Source organism: Gekko japonicus, unplaced genomic scaffold, assembly GCF_001447785.1.
Source record: "Gekko japonicus isolate JY-2015 unplaced genomic scaffold, Gekko_japonicus_V1.1 scaffold3811, whole genome shotgun sequence".
NCBI lineage: Eukaryota > Metazoa > Chordata > Lepidosauria > Squamata > Gekkonidae > Gekko > Gekko japonicus.
In genome coordinates this window covers 36,518-44,333 of record NW_015166546.1, presented here as the reverse complement: position 1 = coordinate 44,333, position 7,816 = coordinate 36,518, and positions in this window count along the sequence as shown.

The following is a 7,816-nucleotide window of genomic DNA, read 5'->3' as shown; positions in this document are numbered from 1 at the left end:
TCCACTCCTCAAATCTCCAAAAATTACCATACCTAAAGCTGGCAACTTTATCTCCTCCCCTCTCAGCAGCCTCTTTCTAGGCAAAAATCTGTCTTTCTCATTAGCGGGGGAGCAAATCAGCTTACTTCATTCTCTTTGGCTTTGCGATCTGTACAGCAACACTGTAAGGTAGGTTTGGCAGAAAGTCTGTGGCTGCTCTGAAATCACCCAGGCAGCTTCCATTCCAACTGCCTTGCTGGTGGGGGGTGAGGTTGAGGTGTGGAATGGAGTGAAGTCCAATCAGCTTCCATATGCAAAAGACCTTGAAGGTTCCATATGCAACTGAAAATTCCAACTGCCTTGCGGGGGGTGAGTTTGAGGTGTGGAATGGAGTGAAGTCCAATCAGCTTCCACATGCAAATGACCTTGGAACGCTGGGCGGGACTGCACAAAGCAGCCAGTCAACCCAGCCAGTGTGTTCTGAGTGGCAGTTCTTCCGGCCTAACACTAAGGAGGCCAAATTTAGAATGTTCAATATAGAATGTTCTTATTCAATTATATATAAGGAGAGATAACTGGATCACAGTAGCTAGGTCTGACTGAACCAGGAATGGTGCAGCTGATGCACCAACTAAAGCCTGGCAAAAGTGCTATGAGCCACCACAGCCATCTGATTTTCTAAGGTGACCACTGTGTCAAGCAGCACTCCTAAACTGCGAACCTAGTTTTTCCAGGGGAGTATCACCCTATCCAAGACAGAACTCAAGTCCCTGGTCTGCCTTTCTACTAACCCAGAAAACTTCTCCTTTGTCAGGATAAAGTTTCACCATGTTCACCCTCATCCAGCCCATTCCTGACTTCAAGTACCACTTCAGAACATCAATAGCATCCTCAGAATTAGGAGGAAAAGAAGAGTAGAATGGAATATCACCCACATATTGATGACACCACAGCCCATACCTCCTAATGACCTCTCTCTGGGGCTTTGTATAGATATTAAATAGCATATGGGATAAGACTGAACCCTACAGAACCCTGTAAAACAATGACTATGGGGTAAAGCAGGAATTGCCAATACTACCCTCGGAAACTGACCCCCCCCCAAGAGGACTCAAACCTCCATAACACAATGCCCTTTAGTCCCACCACTGAAAGGCAGCTGGTTAATAATATCAAAGGTCATTGAGAGATCCAGCAAAACTAGTAGGGTCACATTCCCCATCTCGTTCTTGGTAGAGGTCATCAACCAAGTCACCAAAGAAACCTCTGTTCTGAATCACAGCCTGAAGCCAGATTGAAATGGATCCATTACCTCACTCCCTTCTGAGAACCCCTGGAGCCAAGAAGCAACCACCTGCTCTAGCAGCCTGCTAGAACAGTCTATGGAACAGTCTATAATGGCTAGAAGTTCTCCAACACAGTAGGCCACGATCATACACACAATTAGACCCGCCATAGGTGCAAATACTGGACAGATTTAAAGGGTGTGATCAAACACTAACATCTGGGAAGCACCCCACAGAAGCACAGTTAAAAGACACTGGGGGAAATCTGGTAGAAAATGGGTTGCGATGGGCCATGGACAGAATTTCCCCTGTCTGAATGCTCCAGTGCACTATCATGGCTTCGGGATGGTCTGATCAAGCCATCTTGACTCCATGCTGTTGTTTTCTCCCCCCTTCTCAGTATGCACATCATCGCAAACTCCATAGGGATCCCTCAGTGTGGAGATGCAATTAATTGATTCCTCATTTAAGCGCATCGGAAACAAAGAGCCAAAAAAATCCCTGACTCACCACAGTTATGTCTGAACATGCAGTGGCAGGCTGTGCCTGCAGCTTCCAAGGACTGTGTGATCACACAACTGCAGGTCAAATTCCTCCAAAGGAAATAGCCTCACTCCCCCCCCCATTTTTTTCTGGCACGTGTGACCACAACCTTAGAGAGATTTTCCCCCCCAAAAAAAAAGCTCTAATCACTGCCTCCTTGAGGATAGGCAACATAACTCCAGTCTCAAGGAGGCATTCACTATTCCCCTTACCCACTCAGCCAGTCTCCCACTAACATCTTCTAGCAGCCAGAGAAGACAAGGGTCAAGTGGATCTGGGCCATTTGGTCTGCCCAGATTGTTCAATGTCTGCTACTTGTTCATCGTATCCCGGCTTTTGAGTCTATGACATGTTTCTCATATTTATCTAATCTTCTATTTCAAGATTTATATATGGCAGTTAGGTGAATTCCAGGGGACATCATCTTCATATTGCTATTTTTTTAAGTTTTACACATTTAAGCTGCTCAAAATTTTAAATGCTGATTGGTATTTTTATAACAGTGAGTACAAATATGGAAGAGATTGCTTATTTAAGAACTCTGAGAAATATACATATACTTGCATTTTGTTTTCCATAGTGGGTCTTCCCTGGAAAGTCCACAAGCAATTGCTGTTCTGATGTACACTACTGCTGAAGGTGAAAGATCTATTTATCTGTTATTATGACTAATAACCACTGATGATTTTATCCTCAGTTTACAACTGATCTATATCTCATTTTCATTTCCATGCCCAGGATACATGTGAAAACAAACAAAAATGTAGCAAAGACATTGATCCAATGTACTAATGACTATAATAAAAATCAATGCAAAGAAAGTATCCCCCTATGATAAACCCGTGAACAGATGGCACTCATCCATGGCTATTTTCCATTATTTAATTCAAAAACATTGTATGTTTACAGAAGACAGACTTCAGAAGGATCTGTACACTGTCAAAGGCAACCCCTAGGGGGAATAAATACTTTATTCAATGATTTTTCCTTTTGAGCCATTCCTTGTTGTTTATTTCAGGCTTTAGCACAATGATGTAACACTTGGGGAAAAACATGCATCCCAACAACCCAGCACTAGAGGCTAAGTTAGAAAAGATCTCCACAGCCACTGTGTATTTCCCTTTAGTACTCAGGTAGGTGGGAACAAAGGACAACCAAACGCTGCAAAAGACCAACATGCTGAAAGTGATGAACTTGGCTTCATTGAAACTGTCTGGTAGCTTCCTGGCTAGGAAAGCCACAGTGAAGCTGGCAATGGCCAGGAAGCCCACGTAGGCTGGGCCAGTGAACAGCATAGTCATGGACCCCTCATTACATTCCAATATTATTTCTTCCATCACTGAATGCATATCAGCATCTGGGAATGGGGGAGAGGTTGTTAGCCACACTGTGCAAAAGTCTACTTGGATAAAGGAGCAGAAAATAGCTATGTAAATAGCTGTTCTTTCCCCCACCCATTTCCTCATCCTAGATCCTGGCTTGATAGCCATGAACGCAAGTACTACAGTGATCGTTTTGGCCAAGATACAGGAAATAGCTATAGAGAAGAGGATGCCAATGGCAGTATGGCGAAGGATACATGTCACATTGTTAGGTCGGCCAATGAATAATAACGTACAAAGGAAGCATAGCAGGTGGGAGATGAGAAGTGTGTAGGTGAGGTTTCTGTTATTGGCTTTCACAATGGGAGTGTTGTTGTGTTTCACAAATGTTCCTAGTACCACAACAGTAATCAAAGAAAATGTTAATGTTCCAGTGGTTAGACCAATGCCCAAAGGTTCTTTGTAGGATAAGAAAGTTATAATTTTGGGGATGCATGTAGCGTGGTCCTTATCTGGATAGTATTCATCTGGGCACTTAAAACAGTCACACGTGTCTGAAAAAGAGAAGCAGTCATGTCCATCATACAGAAGTGCCATGCTTAAGATCTGTTTTAAAGGCCAGAGTTGTTAGGAAATGACTATAGTAATTAGCAGTTCTCTAAAACCTCCTGCAACTGCTCATCCCAAAATAGTATTCCATTCTGAAATGCCCTTGGGAAAAGTGAAACTATGTGCAGTGTATGATGGTGAGAATTATAACCAATGACACTCTCAAGGCAAGGGAAAATGCCAAGAAGGAAGAGTGATGTCAGATTCTTCCTGTTTTTTTGATAACTTCTACCTAAATCTACTTTTAGTCCTGACCCCAATAAACCTTTCCAGTGAAAGCCAATGATAAGATATACATTTCACACCAACTGTTTCCTAAGGATATCAAAACATGAGAGACGTTTTGCTAGATGTTGTAGAGGGGAAATGGGGAATTGGATGCAGGGCTGCAATTTTTCATAGCTCAACACACACACCCAAGGAATGATCATCCCTGTATGATCATTGCCTTCCTGCAGTAAAAAAAAAACAAAAAAAACCCCTTCAGATGTGCACAAAAGACTATCCAGGGCTCTTTTTGTAGAAAAAGCCCAGCAGGAACTCATTAGCATAATAGGCCATACCCAACAGCAGAAACTCATTAGCCTATTAGGCCACACCCTGACAGCACCGCTCATTAGCACATTAGGCCGCACCCCCATGTTAGCAGAATTGTAGTTATCCAGCCACACTCACCTTTTGCTTCTTACTCTGTTTACCTTGTTTGTTGTCAAAACCCAAGGCTTTTTTTGTAGCAGGAACTCCTTTGCATGTTAGGCCACACACCCCTAATGTAGCCAATCCTAATGAGTTTCTGCTGTTGGGTGTGGCCTATTATGCTAATGAGTTCCTACTGGGCGTGGCCAACTCGGGAGCCAGCCGGAACTCCGTTCCTGCGCATTCCTGCCCAAAAATATTTTATTCCTGCCCAAAAATAGCCTTGGACTATACAATGTAGATGACAGTCATCTACATCTTCAGGAGTGTGTGAGCAACCCTGTTCTACAACAATAAAAGCACCAGAAAATATATCACTGTTTGGGCATCCTTGGGTAGGGCATCCCAGCACCCACACACACTGCAGGGAAGCATGAAGACCCTACCCTCCTTGCCTCCCCATCAGGCTGTGGGGATGTGAGAAGATTGCACCTGTCCTCCTTGCCCCCAGTGGCCAAGCAAGGTGGGACACAATGACACCTACTTTTCTCCCCATTCCTTATCTCCATGGGAAGGCTGGAAGATGGTTACCACCCCCTTCATCCCCTGCCCCCCACACCACAGCAGGAAACCAGCATCTGTCTCTTTGTTCCCCTCATGGTTAAGTGACACTGTAAATAGAGGGAAGGAGGAAGCAATCTATTTGCTGGCTGTCCTGGGGGATGAGGTTGTCTCCTGATGGCGGGTTGCTGGGTGGCACTGACCTAAGGCCACCTAATGAATGGCTACCCCATCAAGGGTAGGCTGATGTAACAGGTACTGAAGAAATCAGCCATCATCATTACAAAATATCAAATGATGGCTACTGGATGTAGTACATAAAGACTGCAGCCATCCAGTCTTCTTACTGAATGGTATATTAATCAGGCTACATTAAATAATGGAAAAGAAACATCCTTTTACATTATCTTCCCAGCCCCATCCTAAGGTTCAACAGTGACTTGTGATTTTTATCTTAGGTGATACCTATCTTGCAAAGCTTGTGACTCCCTGCCTATTACACACGCCAACTAGATGGTGGTTTTATTTTTCTTGGTTGAATTTGAATGGTACATTTTATGGTCATTTGACTCCCCTCACTTCAACCACTAAGTATTTTAGCACAGTTAGTGAGTTGCATCTTTTTTGACTAGATTTGAACAAATGGGTGATCTGCAAAGACCTGAGAGAGGAATCCCATTTTCCTGTCCCCCAACAATTTCGTCTTTCCCTTTCCTGAAAGCCCCCACAACCTCTCTCCCTTCCCTTCTTCCCTCTGTCCTCTCCACTCACCAGTCAAGCTACTTTTATCTGCTCCCTGTCCTCAGCTTCCCCTCTTCCCCTCCCCCCGGTAACTTGCCCTCCCTCCCAAGCCAGGCCCAAACCCCACAAGGATGGGCAGGCAGCCCCGATACCCTCAGCTTTCTCCACTTCCTTCTCTCATTCCTTCCTTCTCTCTAGAGCAAAGAATTCCAATATGAACACTAGTTTTGACATACATGTTTCTCTGGATCACACGCCACTAACTTTGATGGCACTACAACTCTCACCATTTTGGCCAGATACCATCCCTTCAGGACACAGAGTACAATCGTAGCAACAGAATGGCTTCCCTTCTTTCTTTTTCTTCCTGTACCCTGGATAGCAGTTGTCATTGCATACCGAAATGGGCCGTGCCTAATACATCAATGGAAGAAGAGAATGTTACTCTTCGATGAATCTTTAAGTTTCAGGAGAGAACTTTTGGCAGGCAGTCAGATCTTGGCATGTTCCCAAGTGTAACAGGTAGCATTGTTGAGCCTTCACTCTGTGAAGAAGGGCCCAAGCAAAGAAGGCCATATTTCAGATCACCTTTACTGATTTGCATTACAGAGATATTCATGCGACCCTATGACTGTGATAAGTCACATAAAGTAATGACTTTGGTTCAGTAGCATAAAGATGGCAGCACCATTACACTGGAGAGGACAGTAACATCAAATATATAGAGTGAATAATCTGAAACAGTCTTCACAGGAAATGTTGTCATTACTAATATTAGACAAAACTGTTTTTGTGGTGCTTAATGCCCTGGAAATTATGTAAAATATATGAGTTTTGAGATGGTTGGATCAATATGGCATACGATGTCAATGCATAAAAGATTTTGGGAAACAGTAGTAGATTTTTCATTTATACTTAACAAAAACATTTTATATCCCTCCTATTATGGATACCTATACTATTAAAATGCACGGATTCCTACTTCATAAGCTTATACAGGCAGGGCCAGTGTTTTGTTTTGTATTTGTTTTAATACGGTATTTGGTTGGAACCAGGGAGAGAGTGAGACAGCCCAGCAAGAATCTTATCAGAGGGCCTGTGATGACTCTTAAAAGTCCTGATGACAGTGTTAGAAATTGTTCTACATTTATGCATTTCATATGCTAATCATTTCTAAAAATAGTGAAAAAGAAATCCACAGACAAGAACTACCCCTCGGCACACACCCTTGCATTACAAACTAGCACTCTTCTGAAAATGTCTTTGTTCAAGTCTCACCTGGTTAAACCAGCTGTGCCAGGTAATGGCATCCTCGTTAATGGTGAGTGCTGAATCTGCAGGGGTCTTGGCATCCACACGTCCAACTTTTACTCTAAGAAAGGACTGGTTTGGGAATGTGAGCCAATTGATAACATCAAATCCTGCGACTAAGTTCATGTTTTTGTCAAAAGAAATGTTGTCCCCAGCACTGTTGTTAAATGAGACTCGTCTCAGAAAATGGTGGAGCTGGATTCAAAAGGAAAACATTTTTTAAGGTGAATTGAACCTTTCCCACTGACTTAGAAACTTCTGCCCTTCATGGATGTTATCACTTTGTGCTCAGCCCAACCAGTCCCAGACTTGTCTTACATGCTTTTGCAGTTATTAATGTCTCAACTGAGTATTTGAGTATACTGCCAGAGCCATACAAAGACACTGATTTGGATAGCAAGAACTGTCTGTCAAGAGTCCACAAAGTGTTGATTTTCTTAATGGTAATGCATTCCACTCCCAATACATCCACCTTTTGCTACCTCTAAAGTAAGTGATGGGGACCCCAGAGAGAACCTTTTTTTCTGGTAGTCTGTGGTCACTCCCAGCCTGCCTGTTATTTACAGAAACTGGCATTAAATAATGGTTTAAAATGAATATTCTGATTTCCCCACCCATGTTTCATCAAACTTCCATGTCAGTTACAAATTGGATGCATTTGCTTCCAATTCCAGGCCGACTCAGATGAAAAAGTCGGGCCGGGGTATGTGGGTACAACAGAATCTGTGTTTTATTGAGAAAACACTTAAAGCAACATGAAAAAAAGAAATTGCAATGTTAAGTGCCCGGGAGATTGAAAGGGGAAAGAGGGGAAAAAATCAAAAGTGC